The following is a 24,950-nucleotide window of genomic DNA, read 5'->3' on the forward strand; positions in this document are numbered from 1 at the left end:
TGCACCAGCCTCCTGCAAAAATTTCAGTGCCCCAGAGAAATCCTGCCACCTGCTATTGGAACGATGTGCTGGAGAGTTGAATGGGAAAGGGACTGTCTGAATTGTCAGAGTGGGGAATGAACAACAATCTACAGCAATGTCGTTCACACAAACACACTCTCATCCTGCTCCAGCAGGAAGGGAAATGGGCAGGAATTCTCGCTGTTCAGCCCAGAACACACTTACACTGATGCGCAGTCATGAGTCTGCTGGGGGAGCTGGTCTGAGCAATTTGAAGTGACAATTCAGTGAGAACAGAATTATCATGTAGTGGAACATCTGTATATCAAGTAGTTGTGGCCGAGTGGTTAAGGTAATGAACTAGAAATTCATTGGGGTCTCCCTGCGCAGGCTTGAATCCTGCCAACTACACAAGCACTGTGCTGTTGTTGTTATTATTGCAGTCTTAGTGCCTGAGCATCCACAGTGCGAACTGGAGATAAATCTAGTTTCACTCTGTCTACACTTAAAACGCTGCTGTGGCACTGCTATAGCACTTTGAGTAGACAGTGACTGGAGGGGTTTTCCCATCCCTGTAATAGCTACATGGACAGAACAATTCTTCCTTTTCTTTAGCACTATCTAACCAGGGCTTAGGTCACCTTAACGCTATGGGGTCGGGGGGGGGGGTTCACACCCTGAGAGACGTCGCTCTGTCAGTTCTGTGCCCAGCGTACACCAGCACTTAGATCCCTCTTGGTATTTCAGTGCAGGCACTGACCTGTGAGAGGAAAACATCAGCTCACAAACACAGAGACTGAATTCCCCACATTTAATCTCGCTGCACTTTCCAGAAAGTCACAAAATTCAATTCATTCTTGCTAGGAGAGAGAAAAAATAAGTGACACTAAGTTTTTGGCTTGGGTAAATAAAAGTAAGTGTTTAATTAATATAGTAAAAATCTGTCCTGATTCCTCTAACTAACACCACAGCGTGAAATAGGAACAGAGACAAAGCTTGTTGTGATGACTAATTTCACAAATGATCTTCCCATTATTAATTTCCACGTTGCTCCTACTGGAGGTCTGGGCACCTCCAGTGTCATAGCTCTGCATTCACCTTCCCCTTAGAATTGTTCTCGGACATTTGCCTTCCTCTGCAGCGTGGGGCTCGGGTCACTTGCTGGAGGATTCCCTGCACCTTGAGGTCTTTAAGCCACGATTTGAGGACTTCAGTAACTCAGACATAGGTTAGGGGTTTGTTACAGGAGTGGATGGGAGAGATTCTGGGGCCTGCATTGTGCAGGAGGTCAGACTAGATGAACATAATGGTCCCTTCTGACCTTAAGTCTATGAATCTAATCCCAAATTTTAGTCCTGCTTTGGGACAGTGTCTCTCATGCAAGAAACTGCCCAGTCTGCGCTAGCAGTGAGGCTCCCTCACTAACAACTGAAATCAGGGAGAGCTGTGTGAAGTGCAGGGCCTCAGGGGTGCCTGAACAGGGGGGGAACAACACCCCAGGACTTTTAAAAATGGGAGGGCTCTGAAACGGGAGGGGCCCAGCCTCTGTAGCAGGAATGCAGGGCAGGCGAGTTCACGGCGGGCATTATGGGATACTGGTGGGTGCCAGTTATAGTGATATAATGACCAGCAGCATTTACACTGACAATTTGTCACTTTTAGTTTGCTGCACAAAGCTCTAGGCCTCTCGTCGAGGTGGTTTTATTTTGTCACCAAAACAGGGCAGCTTTGTCGCCAGACGTGGTATTGCAGTGTGTGCACCAGCCAAAAACTGCTGACCGAGGGAGTGTTGTGTGTTTTTCACACAACTTAGCAATGTAATGATGCTGAAATAACTTTTCAGTGCAGACCTGGCCAAAGATTCACTCACACACAGAGCTTGCAAGGAAAACCTCACCTGCTCCTCTGCTTTGCAGAATCCAAACACAAGCAAAGCTTGTCAGGCCCCAGTGGGGATGGCAGGGAGTCAGGTGTGGGCAGACACGGTGTTTTAGTTCCAGGCAGGCACCATGGCTTAGCTAGCTAGAGTACCTGTCTTGTAAACAGGAGAGCCTGGGTTCAACTCCCAGTGGTGCCTTGTTGATTAACTTTTAGGGCACCTGGTATTGGCTACTGACAGGACAAAACACAGAGCTAGGTGGGCCTTTGGTCCAGCCCAGTATGGCTGTTTAAATTGGGATTGAGGAGAAGGGTGCAGAGGAGCAGGCTCTGCTTGGGAGTGAGGAGCAGTGAGCACAGGAGGGACTGAGGGCTGGGATTGACGGGCACTGGGAAAAGAGGGGACATGGGTTTAGGCTGAAGAGCATCCTCATTTGGGGATCCAGCAGGACAGGGGAAGGCAGCAGGTGATTCTAATTCCTTAGGGATATTCTGTGTGTTTGTGTGTGTGTGTGTGTGTGTAGGGGAGGAACATGCTCTATGCCCAGAGGCCTTTATTCCTCCAGTCTGTGAGGACAGAGAGGCTGTCAGGAAGTTGCCCCTTCAAACCCACACACAAAAAGGCCCTTCTGAGGAAAGGGAAAATCCTGGAGAGAAAAAGTAACATCAAAGAGGACTCCAGAAAGACAGGTTAAGATCTTGGTGAGTAGTTTATCACCTGACCAGGGACTTGAACCCTGAGATTAAAAGTCTGATGCTCTGCCAACTGAGCTAGCCAGGCTCACAAAACAAAAGAGCAAGTTGGTGCAGAGGAGAAACTAGTCAAGAAAACAAGAGTGGGAAATAATAGGGGAAACCTGCTGCTCTCTCTGGCCTGGTCAACACTACGAGTTTATATCGAATTTAGCAGCGTTAAATCGCATTAACCCTGCACCCATCCACACAACGAAGCCCTTTATATCGATATAAAGGTCTCTTATTCAATATAAAGGTATCTGTACTCCTCCCCGACGAGGGGAGTAGCGCTGAAATCGGTATTGCCATTTCGGATTAGGGTTAGTGTGGCCACAATTCGACAGTATTGGCCTCCGGGTGCTATCCCACAGTGCATAGCGGGGGGAAATCGATCTAAGATACGCAACTTCAGCTGAAGTCAAAGTATCTTAGATCGACTTACCTACCGTCCTCACGGCGCGGGATTGATGTCCGCAGCTCCCCATGTCAACTCCGCTACCGCCGTTCGGGTTGGTGGAGTTCCAGAGTCAACAGGAGCACGTTCGGGGATCGATATATCGCGTCTAGATGAGACGTGATATATCAATCCCGGAGAAATCGATTGCTACCCGCCGATATGGCGGGTAGTGAAGACGTAGTGTACTCCTCCCCGATGAGGGGAGTAGCGCTGAAATCAGTATTGTCATGTCGGATTAGGGTTAGTGTGGCCGCAATTTGACGGTATTGGCCTCCGGCCGCTATCCCACAGTGCACCATTGTGACTGCTCTGGACAGCAATCTGAACTCGGATGCACTGGCCAGGTTGACAGGAAAAGCCCTCCGAACTTTTGAATTTCATTTCCTGTTTGCCCAGCGTGGAGCGCCGATCAGCACAGGTGACCATACAGTCCCAGAATCAAAAAAGAGCTCCAGCAGGGACCGTACGGGAGATACTGAAGCTGATCTCTGTATGGGGAGATGAATCTGTTCTATCAGAACTCCGTTCCAAAAGACAAAATGCCAAAACATTTGAAAAAAATCTCCAAGGCCATGATAGACAGAGGCCACAACAGGAACTCGACACAGTGCTGAAACTTAAGGAGCTGAGACAAGCGTACCAGAAAGTCAAAGAATGAAATGGACACTCATGGAGGGAGGGGCGACTGACGTCTGTAGCTATCCCACAGTTCTCGCAATCTCTGAAAACCATTTGAATTCCTGGGTGAGTTCCCAAAGCCTAAAGGGTCAAAAATATTGTCGGGGATGGTTCAGGGTATTTGTCGCCCCCCCCCCCCCCCCGAAAGCAAATGGAAAAAAAAATGTTTCTCACCTTTTTTTCAATGTCACCGTATGTCTACTGGATGCTGCTGGCCAAGAGCACCTATGACAGCAGCAAATAGTACAGTATAACTTGTAACTGTCATTGTCAATTTGCAAAGCAGCACACAGTATGGTATGGGTTAACAACCATCTTTGTTGACTTGCAAAAGGCAAAGGGAGGTTGCTGTGTAGCACTGCAGTACCGTGTCTGTCAGCACCATCCAGTAGACATACAGTGATGGTGAAAAAAGGCAGAATGGGCTCCATGATTGCCGTGCTATAGCATCTGCCCGGGCAATCCAGGGAAAAGGGTGTAAAATGATTGTCTGCCGTTGCTTTCATGGAGGGATGATTGACTGACGACATTTACTCAGAATCACCCACAACACTGTTTTTGCCCCGTCATTGCACTGGTATCTCAACCCAGAATTCCAATGGGCAGGGGAGACTGCAGGAATTATGGGATAGCTACCCACAGTGCAACGCTCTGGAAATCGATACCAGCCTCAGTACATGGGCGCACACCACCAAATTAATGTGCTTAGTGTGGCCGCGTTCACTTGACTTTATATAATCTGTTTCCAAAAACCAGTTTCTGTAAAATCGGAATAATCCCATAGTGTAGACATACCTTGAGACAGCTTTAGAACCCTCTACCCACTATACGGCCAAGAGACAGCAACTCTCAGATCCTGTGTGGATTGTCTGATGGGCTTGGGGCCAAGAGCAAACTGCGTACCCCCTGCCAGAGCAGGAGAAGTAAAAATAGGGGCTTCCCGAAAAATGGGAAGGGAAGAAAAGAGAAGCGGAGAAGAAAAGGGAAAAGGAAGAGAACGTGTAGACACAGGACCCTACCTAAATTCTGAAATAGATGACAAGAAAAAAAGAGAGAACACCATAAAGAAATTTTAAAAATCTTTCAGTAAGTACTGAATTAGAAACCTTTAAAACACCACTTTCACACTACTTTTACTTTTCTTCCAAATTCCACCAAAACAAATTAAGACTTGCCACAAAACAGAACTGAACAAAAGCTTTAAACAAATTCAAATAACAGAAAAGAAAACCAAAACACTTATTTTTAAACTTATTTTATAAGGACTAACCCCTCAGTCTGTGTTTTCTTCTTCTCAGTTTCTTAAAAGGAAAGCAAGAACAATCATCAATAGCAAACAGCAGCTGCATTAAAACAACACTGTCCACTCACTTCATGTTCAGAAGAAAACACTTTAATTCCTTATCATGGTTAGCGAGATCAGACACTTTCAACCACACTTCTCTAGTTACAAACTATAGAAATGGTCCCTGAAAGTATAGTTTTAACAAAACAGTGCTCGGCTACACACCCAGGCTAATGTGCACAAGCTTTCTTCCCACGGTGAATGTTTTCATAAAATGGGTTTCACCCCCAGCGAATTAAAGAACAAAAATCTAAAACCAAGTCCCCATTTCATTAAAGCACAATCGGGACAGCTTTAGCACACTGACCATTAGAAAATGTCTATGTCGCTATTTACAGAAACACACCTCCTGATTAGCATGTGGAGCTCCTACCGACCAATCAAACCCTCTTGCTTTGCCATACCTCTCACAGGCTCCTCCTTACCACATGACAGCTTGTCAGGCACAGACAATCCGGACACGTCAGCCCTTTCTAGCATGCTCCGCAGCTGTTTCTCTCCGGCTTGCTCTCAAATTCATCTGCACTAGAAGTTTTTGCAGGGTTCTATGTTACCGGTGGTACCTGCACTAAATCAGTGGCTCTCAACCTTTAGAGACACCTGTACCCCTTTCAGGAGTCTGATTTCTCTTGCATACCCCCAAGTTTTACCTCACTTAAAAACTACTTGCTTACAAAATCAGATGCAATATTTATAAAAATAAATCACTTGAATATAAATATTGTACTTACATTTCAGTGTATAATATAGAGAACAGTATAAACAAACCAATCTATGAATTTTAATTTGTTACGAATTTGCTAGTGCTTTCTATGTAGCCTGTTGTAAAACTAGGCAAATATCTAGATGAGTTGCTTTACTCCCTGGAAGACCATTGGATACCCCTGTTTGAGAACCACAGCACTAAATCACCCTTACTTTTAGAACTGGTGCCACTTGACCCAAGGCATTCGGAACCATTTCAGTGCTAGCAGACAGTGGCAACACAGCTGCACTAGGTCTGTTGTTCGTCCCTGCACAATTCCCACGTGGAAAGAAGATATCTTCTGGTCTGACCCTATTTACTCTTGTGAGCTGCACAGGCAACTTTCTCTGTTATGTGAGCAGAATCCACACAATATATACTACCTGGCCTTGCTGGGAAATGCTCGATCTCTTTATTACAGTGTAGACCTGACCCCTCCTGCCAGGGCTAAATCCACAGACATTTTTCAGCCTCCACAGTAATAAACTCTCTGAACAAAATGCGAGAAAGGAGCAGAACCAAAGGGGCTGGGTAGGCGCCATAAGGGACACTGGTTCCTCCTTCCCCACCGGTGCCCCAGCCATGCCCTGTGGCTGGCAGAGAACGGCCACCCCATCGCCACCACAGAGGGAGCTGTGTCTCAGGGCTCCCCCAAACAGCACCCAGTAACCCCCATCCCTTTTGGGGAATGACTCAGGGCAACAATTTCCCACCCCAACAAGGACGAATTGCTGCAGATTAAATGGGGGTGGGGGAAGCCCCCCAAATATGAGGAGAATTTAAATTGACATTTGAGAATTATAGAAAAAAATCAGGAAAAATAAGAGACTAGAGAGTCAATAATTTTAGGAAAAACGAGGGAATCTCCTTGGGTTTGACAGTCCTGTGTGGTGAGGGGAGAGAAAAGGGGGAGAACCAGAGAGACTTGTTACCAGTACTGGGGAGGGAAGTGGCACAGACAGGAGAAGGAGGCAGGTATCTCCCCCCTCGACTCACACACACTCTCCCCCTGGACTTTCTCGGCTGCACAGAGACCGTTCAACCCCCACCTGCCCCACTGCCCTTCCCCCGCTTGCAGCTCCGACTTCTCCCCTCCCCTCCCCTCCCGCCCCCGCCCGCCACACAGCGGGGAACCCCCGGGCCCCAGGCTCTGTCCCCACCTGGATCCCAGCGGGGCCGGGGGCAGATCCTGGCTGCAGCGTAGAACAGCGGCTCCGCTCCGGCTTGGGCAGCTCCAGCGCTGCTGGCAGCACGTGGCCACCAGGGAGCAGCTGCACCGCCTGGGCTCCCGCGTCACAATGTGCCAGAGCCCCGCCCCCAGGAGCTGCCCCGCCCCCGGTCTGTGCCAGAGCCCCGCCCCCAGGAGCTGCCCCGCCCCCGGTCTGTGCCATAGCCCCACCCCCAGGAGCTGCCCCGCCCCCGGTCTGTGCCAGAGCCCCGCCCCCAGGAGCTGCCCCGCCCCCGGTCTGTGCCATAGCCCCGCCCCTAGGAGCTGCCCCGCCCCCGGGTGGTGCCAGAGCCCCGCCCCCAGGAGCTGCCCGCCCCCGGTCTGTGCCAGAGCCCCGCCCCCAGGAGCTGCCCCATCCCCGGTCGGTGCCAGAGCCCCGCCCAAAGGAGCTGCCCCGCCCCCGGGCTGTGCCAGAGCCCCCCCCCCAGGAGCTGCCGATTCCCTGTTCTGTGCCAGAGCCCCGCCCAAAGGAGCTGCCCCACGCCCGGTCTGTGCCAGAGCCCCACCCCCAGGAGCTGCCCCATCCCGGGTCTGTGCCAGAGCCCCGCCCCCAGGAGCTGCCCCACCCCCGGTCTGTGCCAGAGCCCCGCCCCCAGGAGCGTCCCCGCCCCCGGGCTGTGCCAGAGCCCCGCCCCTAGGAGCTGCCCCGCCCCCGGGCTGTGCCAGAGCCCCGCCCCTAGAAGCTGCCCCGCCCCCGGGCTGTGCCAGAGCCCCGCCCCCAGGAGCTGCCCCGCCCCCGGGCTGTGCCAGAGCCCCGCCCCTAGGAGCTGCCCCGCCCCCGGGCTGTGCCAGAGCCCCGCCCCCAGGAGCTGCCCCGCCCCCGGGCTGTGCCAGAGCCCCGCCCCCAGGAGCTGCCCAATGTCCCATCTCTGGGCTTAGTTCTCCTGCCTCCTTCTTACCAGCACCCACCACTCCCAGCTGCTCCCCTCCTGTGTCTGCAAACACCCCCGTCCCCGGGGCGGGCTGCAGTGCTCGCTGGGGCTGTCTCCAGTGGCTGAAGTTGCCTCCATCTCTGCTTTACCTGGGGGGTGGGAGAGACAAAGAGAGGAGATGGTCCCAGGGTGTGAAAGCAGAATTAGGGGGCAGGGAAAGAAGGACTGTTTGGAAAGGTGGGTTTTTTGCGAGGTGGGAGGGTGATCCAGAGGGAGTCAGAAGAAGTTGGGCAGCAGAGGCTCAGAGAAATTGAGGGGAACCCCCTGGGTGTCCCAGTGTTGGCCAGGGTTTGTACAGCACCTAGCGCAATATGGGACCCTGATCTCAGTCATGGTCTGTGCAGCACCTGGGAGCCCTGATGTCTGTTTCCTGATCACAGGCACTGGGAATGGAGAGAGGGAAACCTCAGCACCTGAAGGGTTAATGCAGCCCTGTGTGCAACCCTCACTGGGTGGCGATGCTGCTCTTCTGAGGGGTTGTTTTAACAGACAAACATCCCAATCCCAGTCCCATAGGGTCTAGTGGTCAGGATTCCTGGTTTTCACCAAAGCAGCCTGGGTTTAATTCCCAGTGTGGGAATAATGCAGAGTTTTTGCTCAGAGGGGAGGAAGGGAATGGGGAGGGAGCCTGGAAACAGAGCATTAGACAGTGTTGGGAGGGGATCCCAGAAGTGGGAGTGGGGGACAGAGCTCTGAGGGGAGATCAGGGAATGATCCCAGCAGTGTGGGAAGTGGGCAGCATGGAGAGTCCAGGCCTGGCATGGGGAGTGGGAAGAGGGAATGTGTCCCTCTAAACTCACCAAGGGCAGACTCGGCAGGCTTGGAAGAATTACATGTTTGTTGGTAAATGTCAATTTCTGTGGAAACACACAACCCAATGGCAAAATATTTCCATCAATAATAATCCAAATTTACAGATGGGCAAAGTAAGAAACATGCTGCTTGAGAACGTGTCCTGTTCTAATCCTATAGGGGTCCCTTCTGCCTCAGGCACCACCATGTGGACGTTTCATTTCCGACCTCAGTTTCACACAGAGACACAATTTCCTTTGCATGGATCCATGAACAGAAAAACCTCCCTGTGTCTCTGGTCTGAGCCAGGGCATTCAATTCCATTGAAACCTTCTCTCCTGCAATGGCAATACTCAAACAGAGGGGACGTGTCCACCTTCACCCTCCACCCCCTGGCAGTGAGATATTCCCTCTCCTCTTCATGCTGCTGTTGTTATTCCATGAGTCATCAAGGATAGAATAAAAAACTGAGTTTACTCCAGGGTGAGGAAAGAAAGGAGCCACCAACTCCCTGAAAAATCTCAGTGCCCAGAGAAAACCTGCCCTGCTATTGGACTCACAGAGGTGCTGGCGATACGACGGGAAAAGGGGCTGTCTGAATTGCCAAGGCAGGGAATGAACAATCTACAGCAGCATCATTAATCACAGACACACTCTAGCCATGCTCCAGCCAGTAGGGAAATGGGCAGGAATTCTTGCTGTTCAGCCATGGCCACACGTACAGAGCTGCACAGCAGAGAGTGTGCTGGGGAAGCTGGTCTGAGCAAACAATTGGAAATGACCCTTCAGTGAGAACAGAACCAGAGCGTAGAAAGGCCCCTGTGTTAAGTGGTTGTGGCTGAGGGAGCTGGGCTATGATACCATAGGGGTTTTTCTGTGGAAGTTTGATTCTTGCCAGCTAGGCAAGGCTGGTGTGTGGTGTCTCCATGGCTGCACTTTCAGTGTCTGATCACCCATGGTGCCACAGGGATCCAAGCCTAGACATATTCAGAGGCTAAGGCCAGGTCAATGTTTCAAACAGTGAGTCTATGCTGCAGCTCAGTAATGGAGATGCTCTATGCCAGGGTTTCTCAAACTTCCTTTCACTGCCACCCCCTTCTGCCAAAAAAACTTACTGCATGGCCCTGGAAAGAGGGACCAAGCACCAAGCCTTTCCACACGGGGTGCGGGGGGCAGGGGGAGAGCCAAAGCCTGAGCCCCGCCCCCGTGGGGGAGGGCAAAACCAAAGCTTGAGGTCTAACGCCAGCCCTGGTGACCCCATTAAAACAGGGTCATGACCCACTTTGGGGTCCTGACTCACAGTTTGAGAACCACTGCTCCATTCTGATGGGAGAGAGTTTTCCTGTCAGTGTTGTTAATCCTCTTTGTTCAATCTGCAACTCTGAATAAGACACAATTATTTAGTTCTTAGCTCCAATACCTGGCAATTTGCTGACCAGGCCTATCTTAGCAAGCAAGGCTTTCTGTTCACCCAGCTTTCTCTTAGCTGATCACGATTTCCTAGGTCTCTGGTCCCTTGACCATACTCTGGACTTTGGGTCTGGAAAAGAGCTGGCACAATCCATAGACCAGGTGGTTATATAAAATGCACATGGATTTTAACCGTTCAGTAATGGCAAAGTTCTTGGTTCAGGCTTGTAGCAGTGATGGAATAAACTGCAGGTTGAAATTAAGTCTCTGGAGTCCATCCACAGCTGGGATGGGTCATTTGGTCCTTAAGAGAGCTTCAGTTTGTAGCAAAGTCCCTCCAGGGGTATGAAGCAGGATTGAAAACAAGATGGAGATGAGGCATCAGCGTTTTATAGTCTCTTGTTATGTGGTCTTTGCTTTCTTTGTCCCAAGGACACTCTATACAGCACGTGGCATAGAAAAACCTGAGTTCTGTCCATAGGCAGGTCCCTGCATACTTTGCTGAGGCACAAGGCATATCTGCCTTCTCTCAATGGGTCGATTGTATAGCTGATGGTACTTAATGGGTCATCAAGCAGGCTAGGCAGAACTGACACCAACTTGTCTGGGGTGTTTCCCAGAAGCAGAGCACAAGTTTGAAATACGGGCAGCATAGAGCCAATATTCATAACGTCAACTACAAAAATGATACACATCTAGAGATAGCATCATTATAATCAGGCAATCAGAACTCTCCATAGACCCCTTACACGACAACCTTTCTACCATATTGGCCGCAAATATAGAACAGTGGTCGCAACGGTGATCTATACAGTTACAGATTATGTCAATAATGTCACAGGAGGTGACACGGCATCAGTGAGACTGATATTGGAATACTGCCTCCAGTTTTGGTGTCCTCGTTTGAAAAAGATGTTGTGAAATTGGAGCTGGGGCAGCAAAGAGCCACCAAATGTTATGAGAGCTGGAGAAAAATGCCTTCTAGTGAGCTACTGAAAGAGCTCAACCTGTTTATCTTATCAAAAGAAGATTGAAAGGTGACTTCATTGAAGTGTTGAAGGGCCTTAATGGAGAGAAAAGATTGGGTATTAAAGGGCTCTGTAATCTAGCAGAGAAAGGCATAGCAAGACTCAGTGGCTGGAAGGTGAAAAGAGACAAATTCATATTACAACTAAGGCACAAATATTGAACAGCGAGGATGATTCGCTACAACAACAAGCTACCAAGGAAAGTGGTGGATTCACCATCTCTTGATGTCATTTAATGAAGACTAGATGCCTTTCTGGAATGTGTTTGCCCCAAAAGTAGCTCTTGTGTCATACAGGAGGCCTGTGATATGCAGGGGGTCAGATTAGATGCTCTAATGGTCTTTTCTGGCCATAAGGTCGACTAATTTCTGAAAAACTGAGTGTAGCATTGGGAGCAGCGTCTGATGTTTTCCTGTCTAGCCGGCTTGCTTCCTAGAACGAACGCTCCTTGAGTGGGGTGATCCACAGGGAGTAACTCAAACCTCCAAAGTGCCTGGCCTGGGGCAGGACATTAGCACAGCAAGGGAGGGGTGTGGCAGTGACATCACAAAGGCTTTTTGCAGGACCTCAGACTATTGGTCAAAGGTGGTGGGGAGGTGATGACCTCACAGAGAGATGCTGACATCAGCCAGGCAGGACAGGGGCAAGGGGCCAGGGAAACCTCAGAGACCCCTGTGGCTTTGCTGCAGCCAGTCTCCTTCTCCAGGTCTCTCTTTGAGGACTGAGAGAGTATTTGGGTTCACGGACATGAGCGCCAGGTGGAACCTCTTTTGAGTTTTCTCCTTCCTTTTTAGTGATTTTACTAGAAAACAGCCGTCCCTGTTTAGAAGGTAAGAGCCTCCTTGAGGGAAGGGGTGTCATGGGGGTGTCCCATTCAGATGCCGGTGCCCCCCCCCCACAATGTAAGGAAGTTCCTGCCACCCTGCTCTGTGTTCACAGTGCGGGAGAGCGCAGCATCCATGGCAGTGATTTGCTCCTGGCTGCTGGAGCAGAGCAGCAGGCTCAGCTGTGAGAACTTCCCAGAGCGATGAAAGGGGAGGGGCCCATGGCTCTGTAGCAGGAATGCAGGGCAGGCGAGTTCACGGTGTTGCCGGCCCAAAAAGGCCTGAGGCAGCAAACAGTGGTTCGTTGCCCGGTGTGCGTCGCACTAATTATCACACCAGGGTGGAGAATGCAGAAAAAGTTTATTTGAGCTCAAGTAAGGTGCCAGGGAGATATTTACCATCTCAAATCCTGCACACAGATAAAAGCTGTGTGTCTCTTCTTATACATGATTTCAGTTACACATCTCTATTACCCCCCACACTCCTCCCCTTACTACCCCCCCCCTTCCTCCTCCCATATAGTAGACACATTGTATAGCTAGCGTTTACATTAACAGGTTAAATCATTCTTGACAGCAAACAATCTATCTGCTAGTAACTTTTCAAGGCTGTTAGCCTGGTTCACTTCGGAATTTATTATCTTGTCTCCCCTCTTTATAAACTAAACACAAGTAATAAAAGGGGCCTCTTTTTACTATCTCCTGCTGTCCGTGTTGTACTGATAAGAAGCAGTTACACATTCCATTCTCACTTCTAACTTGGGAATTCAACTAGAGTTTAACATAAAGGGACTCTTAGACCAGCATAAAATAACTTTGGTTCAATTCAGGCCTAGTACAGAAAGACTTCATTAATACTGTGGTTTTCTACCCTCCTGAATTATCTAGGAATATGCCTAATGGCACCAACAATTCCCCCTTTGAGAATACTCAACAAACATTTGGTTGAGTTTTCTCATACTTTGAAGACAAAAAACAATTAAACTCTAGGGAGCTGGGGTATTCAGTCCCACATTCATCCTCCCTATGGACCCGGTAGGATTCGGTATGTGGAAGCCCACACCCACCCTAACCGGTCCTCATGCCTGGAAGGAGCATTGTGAATGTCCATACTTCCATCCAGAAAGTGTCCAAGTATGTCATCCCCCTGACCACAGATCAGATGGTTCCTGATAGTCTGTAAGGGCAGTGGGCCAAGTCTGGTGCTCAAGATCCATCTAAATATACCAGATCCCACTGCAATACCTTCCCAGTCTCAGTGATTCTCAATACCATCTCTGTCAGCAACTTCTGGGTCATAGAACTGAGGGTGGAAATGACATGTAACCCACCAACTCCAGCCTGTATTTGGGATAGCTGAGCTCTAAAAATAAGGCTAGTAGCCCCTTCTAGTTAGCCCAATTTCTTATCATGTTCCCAGCTTGTAAGAATATTTCAAATGGCTGCTGTATTATTGGCCTGAGTCCACAGAGATCTGGTCAATTCCCTCTTCTTGCAGAGGAAACAACCCAGGCTTTCTGTTGTGCTAATCGTATGGCAGCCCCTTGTGAGCAATACATGCTGAAGGATTTATCCAAACCACAGGGCGCAGCCTGTAGAATAAACCCCAAAATCTAATCAATACCACAGTCTCAAACAGGGGTCCCACAAATTTCTTCCTGTCAGTGTATAATTCTTGGTTTCTACACCAGGGTCAGTCCTTAATGTCCTTTTTGGTCAGGAAATCCTGGATTCTGACACTGCACAACGCTGTTGGTGGTCACCAGGACTTAATAAGGGTCTTTCCAGCATAGAGCCAAAGCAGTCTTTCGCTGGTGGAGCTTTACATCGATCCAGTTTCCTGGTTCCAAGGGTGGCAGGACTCCTAGGGTCTTTGTGTAGTTTGTCTTTACCTGTGAAAAAAGAAACCTAACACATTGCATTAGTGCCTGTCAGCGATTTGCAGACTCTACAGCTGTGTGGACACATTTAAGCCTCCCTTGTCTTGGTTGTTAGCTAAGTCTTAGCTGAGAGCAGTGTCCTGAAATGGGGCTAATGCCCTATCTTTAAACTCAGCATGTTAGCTATTTTTCCTCAGTTAACTCGTCCTTCTTCCTTTTTCCTGTTTGGCTTTTTTTAACCTACAAAGGAAACTTAGCCTTCACTTATACATCTTTTTCTAACAATGAACACATATACATTGCCTTTATACAGTACATTAGTCTTATTATTTAAAGTTTATCACATCTATCCTTTCACTAAAATAACTTTTTCCAGAGCTTTGGGACAACAAGTTAGGACAAGCACACCCACTTTGACGAGTTTATTTCATACAACCTCTAGTCCAATAGTTTCCCACCATCCTCAGCCCTCTGGCTAGAAATCTGAGATAGCCAGAAGGATCCAAATACAATATGGGGAGTGGGTTAACTTTCCATGTCCTTGCTTCCAAAAACTATTAGTATGCAAGTTTTATTAACAATTTTCAATTAAAAGATTTGGCCAATAAAGTTTCTCTTTCTCTTACTTAAGGAGATGTATTAGACTTTAGTATACCATATTTTTCCCAATTTATCCAAGCACTTTGTATTCCAAGTTGAACAAAACAAGTATCTGTATTCCAATCCAGACCATCCCATAAACAAAATAATTTTGGCCACCAGACAGACACCACAAGACAGAACATAAAACAAAACATAATTTTTACTGTGCCATCAAAGGCATGGTATGTTGAATGCTGTTCAGCTAGCATCAGTTTTCTCTGATTATCTGAAAGACAAAAACAGGGGTCTACCTTTTCTGGGTAGTCAATCATCACTGAAAATATACAAATACCTTAGTTGATTTCAGGCAAAACAGGGGAATTACTCCATATTTTTATATATATGTTTCATAGGCAGCTTAGGTCTCAGTGACTTCTACTTTATCAGTTAGATAACTTGCATCAATACAGATGCTTCCTGACTTGCTTTGTACTTTTAACTCCTGCTTTTAAACATTGAAAGAAAACATCATCACTTATAGTGCCTTTAGAACCTAATAAGATTTCAATTACATAGCACTATATACATTCTTTAGATAATTCAACTAAATGGGTCATAACCAAATGATTGCAATCTAATAATTTCTTTGCCTGAATTTATTTACAAACATTTCCAAAACACCAAGAATTTTTCTCTTTAGCATTTTTACAAAGTTCAACTGCTGTTCCCTCCAGCAACTATGGAGTTAACTTTTCACACTGCCTTAAATCACTCACTTGTTTTCTTCAACAACCATTTTTCTCAACTTAAATCATTATTACAAGTATCCTCCTGGATATTTGAAATCCCCATGTTTATACCTATTTACTCCTTTCTTCCACTAGACCCTCAAAAGTTTCCAACCCATTTTTCAATCTCTCCGTCTGTTGCCTGCCTGCCTGGGCCCGATCCTTCTTTTCTAGCTGAACCGTTCTTTCCCTAGACACCAATTTGCTCCACTGCCAGTTTTAACTAAGGGGGGGTTGGCTTCTCAACTAGCCCCCACCCTTCTGGTCTTTTTCCCTAAAACATTTTAACTCACAAGACTACCTAAGTCTTCCCTTGTGAGGCTTGCCACCTGGGCAAAACACATGGCCCACTGGTGTTTAATTATTTAATTTCCCCTTGTAGCAAACACACTGCTATTACGGTGTATGCTGAGCACAAATAGTTAAATTTTGGCAAGTCCCTGAAGGACTGGTACTTGCTTAACCAGGGCTTCCTTTTCTAACTAGAAATCCTGTCTCAAAGCCTGCAACTTGCCCTGAGCGCAGGTTTGAGTTGCTGTCTGGGTCATGATCTATGCTCTTAATTGCTCAATTCTAGTTATCAAGTACATATTTGTTCTTTTTCTCCAACTACTCTATTGCCCAGTCCTGCTGCAACTGGGGGTAGAACCCCTTTCTAGTTCTCAGACTTACTGCAGCTGAGAGTAGGCTCACCTTTAATCATGCAATCCTCAACATATAACACCAACAGTTCCAAACAAAAGAAACACAACATAACAAAGGTAAAACAAATAGATGGTGTAAATTCTATAGGGCTTCCCCATTCTCAATTACTCACCAAACTGTGACAAATCTGTTACCAATTTATCTACTGCAGGACGTTGGGGGAGGATAAAACACACCATATAACCAAACCCCAAAGCTTCCCCAAGCCTTAAGCCACTTTAATACTCACACATATCCAGACGACCACGTCTGTATATAACATTCAGAGAAGGGGAATAGGTGGACAGGAGATTATTCTGTATACAGCTTATCCAGTATTTCCAACATGCTTCCACTCTTGGGAGAGCTGTTCTTTTACACCCTGGAATCTCCTGCAGTGTCTCTTTCAGAGATCCCAGTTCAGGTCACCAAGCCATACCAGCTCTGGGATTGCAAAGACTGTTAAATCTCACTGAACAGTTAAGCTTTGCAAATGCAATCTCAGTTCTGTAACTTAGATTACCTTTAATTTACCTCTGTCTATATTTTCCCACAGCCAGCTGGGGCTAAAAATTTTTCTTTATACTTAACATAGTCTGACCTAACACGCAGAGCAGCTCTCTCTTTATCTCTGGCCTTAGCAGAGTTTCAAATTAACCCATTCCTAGACGAATTGCTCACACCGTGTCAGAGGCTTTTCCTTTGGTAATTAAAAGCTCCTCTGAGATATATGATCTTATCTAGATTGAAGGTACCTTCTAATGGACATTGTTTAGATGGATTTTCACGCGTGTAAAGATTCCAATTCTCTAAATACCTGCAGGTTTCAGGACCATAATGTACGTACATGTACTATGCTGGGGTACCCTTAGGGGGTGAGGTAGAATATTTAGACTGTCCCTTCCCCCCCTTTTCCACTTACACACACAAAGAGGGGGGCCCTGTCCGCGCTAGCGGCTCATAAACTAAGAATCTCTCCCTACAGGACACTCACACAGGAGAGATTAACGAGGATGACTGACTCTTCTACATCTCCTTTCAGCAAAGAGCTTCGGCTAGTCTCTGGGAGACACAGCGCCGTATACTCTAATTGCATTCAATGAGATGATCAGACTGTCAGTAGCCCACACAGAAAGGAAGTGGGGGGGAGGGAAGATGGGTTCACACATTCCTAGACCCAGGCAGCTTCCTCGCCGGACGATGCCAGGCTGAGTCAGCCCACCGTGGGTCGGATCTCCTAAAGATCCACTAGTTACTGGGCTTGCGTTAGACTACTCCTGATCATTAGCATTTGCTTCACAGGTTAATCTGGGCGTCTTCCAGCAACAGACACTCACACTGGTATACACACACACACACACACACCAAGACCATTATTCCCACGGACAATCCTCCTCCCAGTGCAGCTCTGGGGCATATGATGGGGGATTTTTACAAGAGCTCTTTATACAAACAGTTTCAGAAGCTACCCATTCGCTAACAAAACAAAAATAATTGAAGGATCATGTTGTAATTAAGTGATCCTTCTGGTGGCCACCTTTCCTGGCTCTCTAGTTGATATTGAGGCCAGTCTACTGTACAGAACCTTTTTAGTTTACCCTTAGTCATTGGATCCAAACCAAACACTTTCCAATTTGCTAGAATGCATTCTGGGGGCATACACCGTGCCCTGCCTGTACTCTATCCCTGCCCCATACCTATGGGAAGACACTGGGCGTCCCCAGGTCTTAACAGGCAAACAAAAGGTTAACAACACTGAACTGTTCCTACCTTTTCCACAGGACCGGTTCCTCACCGTCGCCCACAGCTGCTTCTCCACTATCTGAGTGCGTTGCACCGTTGTGCCTTCCAAGGTCGGTCTGACACGTCCCTGCCGAGGCCCCCGGTAAAAGCACCGGTGCGCGCTGGGCGTCGGCTGTGACTGTCGTCCACCGGCCATTGGAGGAGTCCGGGCAAGGCATAATTTTGCCTCGAGCCCACCCAGGGACGCCAAGACTGTTGCCGGCCCAAAAAGGCCTGAGGCAGCAAACAGTGGTTCGTTGCCCGGTGTGCGTCGCACTAATTATCACACCAGGGTGGAGAATGCAGAAAAAGTTTATTTGAGCTCAAGTAAGGTGCCAGGGAGATATTTACCATCTCAAATCCTGCACACAGATAAAAGCTGTGTGTCTCTTCTTATACATGATTTCAGTTACACATCTCTATTACCCCCCACTCCTCCCCTTACTACCCCCCCCCTTCCTCCTCCCATATAGTAGACACATTGTATAGCTAGCGTTTACATTAACAGGTTAAATCATTCTTGACAGCAAACAATCTATCTGCTAGTAACTTTTCAAGGCTGTTAGCCTGGTTCACTTCGGAATTTATTATCTTGTCTCCCCTCTTTATAAACTAAACACAAGTAATAAAAGGGGCCTCTTTTTACTATCTCCTGCTGTCCGTGTTGTACTGATAAGAAGCAGTTACACATTCCATTCTCACTTCTAACTTGGGAATTCAACTAGAGTTTAACATAAAGGGACTCTTAGACCAGCATAAAATAACTTTGGTTCAATTCAGGCCTAGTACAGAAAGACTTCATTAATACTGTGGTTTTCTACCCTCCTGAATTATCTAGGAATATGCCTAATGGCACCAACAACGGCAGGCATTGTGGGATACTGGAGGAGGCCAGTTATGGTGATATAATGAACAGCAGTGTCTACTCTGTCACTTTAAGTTTGCTGCAAAAAGCTCTAGACCTCTCATCGAAGTCATTTTATTTTGTCAGCAAAACAGAGCAGTTTTGTCGCCAGACGTGGCATTGCAGTGTGTGCACCAGCCACAAGCTGCTGATCGAGGTAGCGTTGTGTGTTTTTCACACAGCTGAGCAATATAATTCTGCTGAAACAACTTTGTTGTGCAGACCTGGCCAAAGATTCATTCACACACACCTTGCAAGGAAAACGTCACCTGCTCCTCTGTGTTGCAGAATCCAAACACAAGCAAGAAAGTGTAGTATAAGTGAGAAGAAACCCCATATAAACACCTCCCTGGTGGTCTAGTGGTTAGGATTTGGCACTTTCACTGCCAAGACCTGGGTTCAATTCCCAGTCAAGGAAAAGTGATCTTAAACCAAAAAAAACCTCAGTTATTCTTCACTTGCAACGTAAATAAATCCATGTTTTTATTTCCTGATTCCCCCATCTTCCCAGTGTCTCCATGGCAGGGCTGGCTCCAGGCACCAGCACAGCAAGCAGGTGACTGAGGCGACCAATGGAAAGAGGAGGCTTCAGCAGCAATTCAGCCACCGAAAGCAGCAGAGGTAGAGCTGTCATTGATTGCAGCTTTTTTATTTTTCCGCTTGGGATGGCAAAAACTCTGGAACTGGCCCTGCTTCATGGAAGACAATTTGTTAAATCCTAGATGAGTGGAGTTATATCAGTTCTCAGCCTGAGTCCTTAGGTCTTAATCCTGAGGCTTTTGTCCCACCATGGGGCCATTTCCCTCCTCTCTTTCCTAGGGAAGCACAATTTTCCTTGCACAGACACAGGAACAGCAAGATCCTTCTCTGTCCCTTGTGCAAAGCAGGGGGCCAAATTCCATGGAAACAATGGACAAGCAGGGGGCCCTGGGCACATCCAGCCCTGGCCGTGAGATGTTCCCTCCCCTCTTTCTTTATGCCCCTGTTGTTATTTCATGGATTGTCTGGGATGGGGGAAAAGCTGAGTTCACTCCAGGTGGAGGGGGAAAGAACCCTGAAAATCTCAGGACCCAACTCCTGCTACCAGGATCACTGAGGTGCTGGGGATTTGAGTAGGAAAGGGACTGGTTGAATTATCAAGGCGGGGAATGAATAACACAGGCTAATCCTGCTGCAGATAGAAGGGAAACTGGGAGTGATTCTTTGCTGCTCAGCCATGGAAACAGTGACCCAATTGCACCGCAGTGAATGTGCTGGGGAAAGCTGGACTTCACAGGCAGGTGGCAATAGCAGATCCTAGAAACACCTGGAGCTCCCCACAGCACTGCTGCCACCAGGGTCAGGAGTTGAGAGACTCACAGCGCCCCTCCCCTCCCATTCCCTTCCAGCAGGAGGTGGCAGCACCCCCCACCCAATGCAGGGGAGAGGGCTGAGTGTATCTCTGCACCCTGAGTCCAGGGCACCCACTCTCTCTGCCCCACACATCGAATCTGGCCCTGCTGCAAAGTGACCCCTAAGAACCAGCAGCCTCCAGGACTGCAGGTTTGGCCCTCAGAGCAGGGAATGTGTCCCACATGCTGCTGTTAGGCCACTGGATGCTCTGGAAACAGGAGGGCTCTGAGTGCAGCCTGTAGCCCATCTGGAGATGTAGCTCAGTGGTAGAGCACATGTTTTGTATATGAGAGGTTCTGGGTTCAATTCCCAGCGTCTCCAGGTTCCTTTTTTCACCCTGCTGCTTTGCTCATGCCCAGAGGGGATGTGGCCCACCAGTCTCCCTGCAGGAGTTTTAATCCTGCTCAGTGAGGGACAAGTGCCAATTGCATGGAAGGTCTGGGGGGGTTTCTGCTCCTAACTCCCCTCTGTACATGTAAGATTCCCACCCACTGTGCTGCTTGGGACTAGGGTAGATGAGAAGGGTGAATCCTCCAGCACTGGAGAGAAAGGTCCCATCTGCACAGACTGAGAGGCAAGGAAACAGAGGGGCAGTCAGTGCTCAGGTCAGTGATTTACACCCACCAGGGGACACTGTCTTTTTGAGTATCACAGGGGTAGCTGTGTTAGTCTGGATCTATAAAAAGAGACAGAGTCCTGTGGCACCTTATAGACTAACAGACGTACAGGAGCATAAGCTTTTCTGGGTGAATCCCCACTTCGTCAGATGAATGCAGTGGGAATTCTGTGCCTGGCTAGCCAACTACAAAAGCAGTTTCTCCTCCCTTGGTGTTCACACCTCAGCTGCTAGAAGAGGGCCTCATCCTCCCTGATTGAACTAACCTCCTTATCTCTAGGCTGATTCTCGCCTGCATATTTAAACCTGCCCCTGGAAATTTCCACGACATTCATCTGACGAAGTGGGGATTCATCCATGAAAGCTCATGCTCCAATATGTCTGTTAGTCTGTAAGGTGCCACAGGACTCTCTGTCTTTTTGAGGCGAGTGCAGCTTGCTTGGGATGGTGCTGCCGATGGATAGAAAAAAGGCTGGAGTCAATGACTGATGAGACCACAGCAGGGGAAGGGGAATGGCAGCCCCACAGAAGGTCCTGGGTGCTCAGATGCCCCAGTTATTGCACCCTGGCCTGTCACAGAGAGAGAAAAGACCCAGCGGGACCCAGGCCCCCTACAGTGATGTCATGGACAGGAACCTGGCTGGGAGTGGGGTGAAGGTTCCCGCTGGGCAAAGGGGAGCTGAAATCCCTCAGTGTCCTGGAATTTAAGCAATGGAAGCTTCAAACCCTGCACGGGTCTGGGCTGAGGTGCATCAGCAGAAGGTTGGACTGGATACGGGAGGCAGGTTTGTATAATTTTTGGTGGTGCCCAGAATGGGACTAAGTCCTGCCCCACACCTCACACACACCTGCCTAAGAAGGGTGAATCCTCCGGGGGGGGGGAAGTTTGGGGGAGAGGGGCTGGGCTCTGGGATACAGTTTGGGTGCAGGGTGTGGGCTCAGTCATGGGGTTGGGGTGGAGGAGAGTGTGCAGCTGTGGGAAGAACAACTTGGGATTGCTTGGGGAAGCCACCTTTAAAAACACAAGTGTAACATGCTAGTTACATTTTAATAAGACCAAATTAAATGGTGCAGGACAGAGCCATCTATAGTCTATTGTCCTGGTCAATGGGAGCCATCAAGAGTCTAAACCACTACTAATGGCCCACACTTTGCATCATTACAACAGGACCTCAGAGTTATAGTTCATATTTCTAATTTCAGATACAGGAATGATCGGTTCATACAAATAGGATGAACACACACCGTAGATTATAAACTTTGTAATGATACCTTACAAGAGACCTTTTGCATGAAGCATAGTCCAGTCACTTTATATTCACACTCATTAGTATATTTTCATAAAATCCTATGGAGTGCAACGTCACAGCAGGGAAAGGGTTTTACTGCAGCACCTGGGAGCAGTTGAGTTTCATGTTCAGGCTGTGGTATGAGTTCCTCCAGGTTTCTCGTAAGCACACAGGGACCTTCGCGGGTGCTCTCGATACAGGAATGGCCCAGAAACAATAAAGTGATGGGAACTGCATTTTCCTTTTTTATTTCTGTATTTCCAATGACATTTCTGTTTGTGATTTCGTTTTGCTTTGTATAACTGTGTTTTCTCCTGGATTTGATATTTAACTAAAAAAAGAATAAGGCCTCAGGGTGTTGGATGGAGGAGCAGGCTGGGGCCAGGACTGCTAAGAGAGCGAGAGTAGCAGGTTTTCTGCATTGTTTTCTGCTCTCATTTTCATGACTAGTTTCTCTGCTGCATGACATTTGCTTCTTTTATATGTGAGGATGGTTAGCTCAGTTGGCAGAGCATCAGACTTTTAATCTGAGGGTCCAGGGTTCAAGTCCCTGGTTAGGTGAAAAAGGAACCATTCCCCTCAAAATAAAAGAAGGCATCTCTCCAGGATGTTATTTGACATCACCTTCTTTTCACTAGGAAGGGCCTGGGACTGAAGGGGCAACTTCCTCACATGCCCACTGGCCTCTCAGTCTGGATTAAGAAAGGCCTCTGGGAGCTGCAGCAAACTCCTGCATGACAACTTGGTGAGCAAATGCAGGGCTGCCTGCACAGGGTCATCCTCAGCAGAGGTCTGGGGGTTCCATGGTGTAAGGGCCAGCACTCGGGACTTTGAATCCTGCAATCTGAGTTGAAGTCTTCGTGGGATCTGAGGACAATTCCTTATGCCCCCTGTGCCACAAACCCTGCTGGGTCTTCCAAGGCTCTGTCTTGCTTTCTCCAATGCCATGAAAGCCTGTCTTTTGCCCGCTAGCTGTTGTGACTTGAGCACAAGAGGAGACGTTTGATCCAGAAGCCTGGCTGTGTCTGGAGTCCTGTAGGTAGGGATGCGAGCTCCATTTCCTCTCAGTCCTGAAGCTGGGCTGCAGCCTGGCCTAGGAGGCAGCCCTATTGGTTGACCTACTGGCCCAAAGTCACTTGGGCGGCGTTGGTGTTCCACAGGGATGCTGAAGGGCCTAAGGGAGGGAGGCTCAATACTCCCCCCTATCAGTCAGGGCGGAAGAGGAGGGCTGCAAGAGTGGGCAGGTTGATGGCTGGGCCTTCTAGCGTTCGGTTGGGGACAAGGTGGGGAACGTGAACTGGGAGAAGCAGTTGCTGGCCTGTGAGGAATGGCTCGGCCGGTGGCGTAAGTGGACCTGTCATTACCTACAAGGTTGTGATGCTCAAGACCCATCTGTGGGGAATTTCCTCAGCCAGTTATTTCCCTCTGCTCCATGAGTGCTGCTGAGACCGAACACGATGGCCTTCCACTTCTTGTGGAGCGATAGGACATCCCTACCTAGTCAGGAGAAGTGCGGCTTTTCTGACGTATTGGAAGAGGGGTTGGGCCTGGTGGGCTTTGAAGCCTTGTACGGCTCTACTGTTTTGTGTTTCAATTTTCAGTGGTGGCTGAGCTGGAGGGTAGTTCAGGCCCGAGGGGAATGGTGGGGCAACCGCAAAGAACGCAACTGACTCTTCCGATATGGCTGTATTTTCTTTTTACCCCACTGGGTGCAGCACCGGGTATGGGAAGGGGGGAAGGGGGAGGCCCCCCTCTCTAGTGGAAGGTGCTTGCAGGATGGCTTCATCCACAACAGTGGCCGCCCTCACAGCAGCGGCGGCCACAGCAGCGAGGCCCCCACCTTTGGCTCAGTCTGAACAGAGGTCAATGTACCACTGGGTGAGACAGGCCAATTTTAGGGAGCTTCCTCTGATGGTGAGCAACTGTCCCCAGAACTTACTGACAGGAGCTTTAAAGTATTTGCAAATATGCACGGCTGGCATGTGCAGAGCAAAGGCTGCCCAGGGGCACTGTGTCAGGCTCTGGCACCGCTTGAGACAATGGACCATCATCAGCCACCAGGTGACCCAGGATCTAAGGCAGGAATGGGGTGAGGAAGCAAGTCAAGCTGAGCAAGGCAGGCAAAAATTCATCTTGCCTTCGTGGGTGCTCGCAGTGATGCCCTTTTTGTGTGCCAGGGCTGACAAAAACCTCCCAGACAGAGAAGCAGCAGGCCAAAAAAGCAGCAGGGGTATTCTATCTGCTATCCAAGATCCATAAACCTGGAAATCCTGGATGCCCCATCATTTCAGGCAATGGCACCCTGACAGCAGGATTGTCTGGCTGTGTAGACTCCCTCCTCAGGCCCTACACTACCAGCACTCCCAGCTATCTTCGAGACACCACTGACTTCCTGAGGAAACTACAATCCATTGGTGATCTTCCAGAAAACACCATCCTGGCCACTATGGAGGGAGAAGCCCTCTACACCAACATTCCACACAAAGATGGACTACAAGCCGTCAGGAACAGTATCCCCGATAATGTCACAGCAAACTTGGTGGCTGAACTTTGTGACTTTGTCCTCACCCATAACCATTTCAGATTTGGGGACAATGTGTACCTTCAAGTCAGTGGCACTGCTATGGGTACCCGCATGGCCCCACAGTATGCCAACATTTTTATGGCTGACTTAGAACAACACTTCCTCAGCTCTCATCCCCTAATGCCCCTACTCTACTTGCGCTACACTGATGACATCTTCATCATCTGGACCCATGGAAAAGAAGCCCTTGAGGAATTCCACCATGATTTCAACAATTTCCATCCCACCATCAACCTCAGCCTGGCCCAGTCCACACAAGAAATCCACTTCCTGGACACTACAGTGCTAATAAGTGATGGTCACATAAACACCATCCTATACCGTAAACCTACTGACCATTATACTTACCTACATGCCTCCAGCTTTCACCAGAGCACACCACACAATCCATTGTCTAC

General features: G+C 48.5%; 4 non-coding genes across 4 annotated transcripts; 3 read left to right on the top strand and 1 right to left on the bottom strand.

The window, feature by feature from the left end:
* The first annotated feature begins 2,003 nt into the window (after window positions 1–2,003).
* On the top strand, window positions 2,004–2,077 carry TRNAT-UGU. The gene has a single exon. It is a non-coding gene; the product is annotated as a tRNA-Thr (tRNA).
* A 2,939-nt stretch (window positions 2,078–5,016) lies between these two features.
* LOC123359662 lies at window positions 5,017–5,233 on the bottom strand. The gene has a single exon (XR_006575908.1). It is a non-coding gene; the product is annotated as a small nucleolar RNA U3 (small nucleolar RNA).
* Window positions 5,234–19,017: 13,784 nt separating this feature from the next.
* TRNAE-UUC lies at window positions 19,018–19,089 on the top strand. The gene has a single exon. It is a non-coding gene; the product is annotated as a tRNA-Glu (tRNA).
* Window positions 19,090–20,312: 1,223 nt separating this feature from the next.
* On the top strand, window positions 20,313–20,384 carry TRNAT-UGU. Its single transcript has one exon. It is a non-coding gene; the product is annotated as a tRNA-Thr (tRNA).
* The last annotated feature ends 4,566 nt before the right edge of the window (window positions 20,385–24,950 follow it).

This window comes from Mauremys mutica, unplaced genomic scaffold, assembly GCF_020497125.1.
Source record: "Mauremys mutica isolate MM-2020 ecotype Southern unplaced genomic scaffold, ASM2049712v1 Super-Scaffold_100166, whole genome shotgun sequence".
Classification (NCBI taxonomy): Eukaryota; Metazoa; Chordata; order Testudines; family Geoemydidae; genus Mauremys; species Mauremys mutica.